We start from the raw sequence: 4033 nt of genomic DNA on the forward strand, positions 1-4033 counted from the left end.
TTTGGTAATTTACATTTTTGTCTTAACATTATAGGTTTTGTTGATCATTGTATAATAATTTGTCCGTTAGCTTCACAATATCAGAATAATATTTTTACTATGTTAGGTTAAATATTCGTTCAAAACAAAACATACCTTATTATGAAAAATAATGTTTATCTCCCAATCTAATCCAACGAAAACACTTGATTTATATTCAATCTATTAGAAAATGAATAAACAATTTTATCCTTCAGAGATGTACTAATAAGGCATACTTTATTACAATTTATTACAATTTATTCACTTTGTATCCCAGCTGTAGCCCCTTCCTTCCTCCCTCTCAACCCCACCCTCCCTCCTTTTCGCCTTCCTTGCCCCTCCCCTAGTCCACTGATAGAGGTGGTCCTCTTCCCCTTCCCTCTGACCCTAGCCTATCAGATCTCATCAGGACTGGCTGCAGTTTCCTCCTCTGTGGCCTGGTAAGGCTGCTCCCCTCTAAGGGGACATGATCAAATAAGCAGCCACTGAGTTCATGTCAGAGACAGCCCCTGTTCCCCTACTAGGATACCCACAATGAGCTGCCATGGGCTACATCTGTGCAGGGGTTCTAGGTTATCTCCATGCATGGTCCTTAGAGTATCTGTCTCAGAAATGACCCCTGTGCCCAGAATTTTTGGTTCTGTTGCTCTCCTTGTGGAGCTCCTGTCCTCTCCCAGTCTTTCTATCTCCCCCTTCTTTCACAATATTCCCTGCACTGTGCTAAAGTTTAGATATGAGTCTCAGCATATGTTTTGATACACTGCTGGGTAGAGTCTTTCAGAGTCCCTCTGTGATAGGCTCCTGTCCTGTTTCCTGTTTTCTCCCTCTTCTAAATTATTTTCTTGAAAGTAAATAACCTATTAATTGATTCAGTAAACCTTAAAATGTTTTCTAATGTGTGTAATTGGTTCATTTCTTGTAGTTTCAGAAACTCATAATTAGTGAAATCTTATACAAATGTGTTTTACATTGAAAATTCTTACATTACAGAGTCTTCATAACTGTCTTGCCAAGGTGACATAGCTCTTTCCATCTGGAAGCTTGCCCAGCAGTAATGATGTGGACATAGTGTTCCTATGTACAGTTCTGGAAAATAAAAGTACCATATTTTTAAAGGGAGATGTATTTGAAAGAAAGCAATGGGGTGGCTCATGGGAGGGATTGGAGAATAAAAACGGAAAGTAGAAAGTGATTTAATTATCTTTTTCATTTTAAGAAGGGGTGAATGTAGAAGGAAATTCAGAAAGGCTATTCAATTTCCACAGATGGCTAGGGGGTCGACATTCCTCAGTGAATTCCTTTCCCATTGATAAAGGGCTGCTCACAGCATACAAATTCACATTTCTGATGTTGTCCATCCTAGAATGCTCAAGGTGTTTCCTTTTACTCATTCTTAAAGTTTCAGGCAAGCTTCAGGAAAGGCAACTGGTTAATCAATAGTGAGAATGTTTAGTTTATATTTTGATGGAAGCTAACTGTCAGAATTATATTTGAGGTAAAAGATAACTAAGATTGAAGCACTTTTCTCTGGGTCTAGAGATTTCAGAGGTGTTTTAAAGGTTAATCTCCTCAGGTGTAGGCACCTAATATAGCAATGACACAAGAATACTCTATAATTCAATCATATCCCCATTTGAAAACAAAAGGCTTACTAACATTGTTTAGTCAATAGCTTTATAGTGATGTGACCTTATAATTTAATCTTGAACTTGACTGTCAAGATCTGTTCTGCATCCAGCTATAAGTGATGAAGATATTTTTATATGCTGTCATTGGAGTATATTAATGTTCATAGCATGCTTACAAGTGACAGTTAAATTCCCTAACATATTTAACAATGATAATGTTAATGAGAAGTTCCTTGATAGAGATGTCACTGTGCTGTTTCTTCCCTACAAACCTAAACTCCGTGTTCCACATGAATATCTTGTCAATTCACAGCAAGTGTGGACTAGCAAATATTTTGCTCTTTCTTCTAATTGTCTTTGATCATGGAACTCATGGACATCTGTCGTAAGGAAATATGTTAGGATGTTGATGCCCCCATATTTCATAAGTGACTACCAATTGCCACTAGAGGCATTGCAGGTGTGACTGTTATGTCACATGGGTACTTTAGTAGAAGACAGAGAAGAAGGAGGCTATGTCCGTGCCCAATGATCAGACCTGTGAATGATCAGTAGATTTACATTCCCTGGAAAAGGCTAGGCTGAGATACTCACCAGTCTGGTGACCACTGGGAGTGAGCCAGACACTAGAAGAACTCCACCTGAAATGGAGGACACAGGCCTTAGTGAGTTCAGGACGGTGACCCTCCCATGGAGCCACTCAAGCTCGACTATCTCCACGGGGCTCTGAGAGAGCTAGCCTGAGTTGCCCACCAGTCCAGTGCCATGTAGGCCTGGGGGAGAAGACCATTCCTCAGATGACCCTTGATCGGTGTCATCATGAGTGAGCAAGGCATAGCACTCCTGAGACCATTCCTGAGATGATCCAGATATTCAGAAACCCAGGTATCACTAAGAGGAGCAAGTAAGTGGTGGAGATATAGAAGAGAAAGAAAATAGAAGGGTATAGGTACAATGGAGAGTAACTGGAAACTCGAGGGTAATGAAGATCAGCTTAATGTGAATAACCATTGATGTCACTGGGACCATGGTAGGGTCCTGATCTGTACTTCCACCGGAGCTACATCTGGCTTCATGGTGCTGCAGCCGCAGGCGTCTGTCACCACCAAAGAAGAGGCAAATATCCCTGGTCTGGGCTGGCACCTGGGAACACGTTAAAGTCTGAGGGCTGTGCAGAACTGACTCCACCATTTGCGTGGGCTTCTTGGGAGATCTGGTCCTGGGATCAGGAGTGTGGGAGAGCTGCCCCTGCCCCTAGCCAGTTGCATTGCTCAGGGATAGCATATTCAAATATTGTGGAAGTTGTAGGTGAACCAGCCTGAGGGTATGAGCATGAGAGCAAGCCCTGCCGCTCATCTCGCATGTGGCACTTGCAGAAGGAGAGTGTCGCTGCCCCTCCCTAGCTGACACACTTGGTAGAGAGGGATTTGCACCGCACCTGGACAACAAGGTAAAGCTGGACCCAATTACAGGCATTTCTGGTGAGCTGGCCCCAAGAGCGTGAGAGCAGGACGGCCAGGTACCTCTCAGCTTCAGATCCAGAGTGTTGAATTGGTTTACCCTATCATCTACCACATCAGCGAACTGCTTGAGGGGCAAAACTCCAGGATCTATATGACACAGGGCAATAAGATGATATCCAGGAGAAGTCCTAGTGACGTCCCAGGATTAATAGAGTAGCAGAAGCCAGAGGGCTCACACTACACCAAGGATTCATTGCAGTGAACATTGGCATGCAAAGAGATGGAGACAAAAGGGCATACTGTGGGACACTCTGTGTCACACTACCGTTTCCAAACGAGATTTTATTTTTCTTTCTGTTGGTTTGCAAGTATGGAAGGTGGGTACTATGGGAGGAGAGATGTTGTGCAATCTGGGTACATGATTTGAAATTCACAAAGGACCAATAAAAAGTTTTAAAAGTAGCTAATCAGAATATATATAATTATTAGATATATGTATTTAAAACTATACATATTGCCAAATGCAATGCTGAGAAGAAAATCACTGCATAGCTTTTATGATTTTTTTTTTTCAGAGTATCTTCCACCATGACAATTGGTATACTCTGATGAGTTTTTGATTTCCAGTAGGGATTGTTTACTATGTGTTGTCATGAGGAAAATCCATTTTTATCACAGCTACCTTCATGAGGAGTGAAGTCCTGGATGAAACAAGATTTCCTTTCAATAAACTGTCACGTGACAAGAAAGAATAAAAACAGAAAGAAGTGACCACCAACATAGTTACCATGAACAATATACAATATGACCAGTGAATTTTTAGGTACTGATACAGTTCAGATTCTAAAATCATACTATCAGTGTTGGTGGGAGGTATTTTAATAAAGGGACTTACCAAAAGTGAAAACTGATAAAGCATTT

General features: G+C 41.3%; 1 pseudogene; it reads left to right on the plus strand.

The window, feature by feature from the left end:
• Window positions 1-2087: 2087 nt before the first annotated feature.
• Window positions 2088-2213, plus strand: LOC132656720 (small nucleolar RNA SNORA17; annotated as a pseudogene).
• The last annotated feature ends 1820 nt before the right edge of the window (window positions 2214-4033 follow it).

Source organism: Meriones unguiculatus, chromosome 9 (assembly GCF_030254825.1).
Source record: "Meriones unguiculatus strain TT.TT164.6M chromosome 9, Bangor_MerUng_6.1, whole genome shotgun sequence".
Taxonomy (NCBI): domain Eukaryota; kingdom Metazoa; phylum Chordata; class Mammalia; order Rodentia; family Muridae; genus Meriones; species Meriones unguiculatus.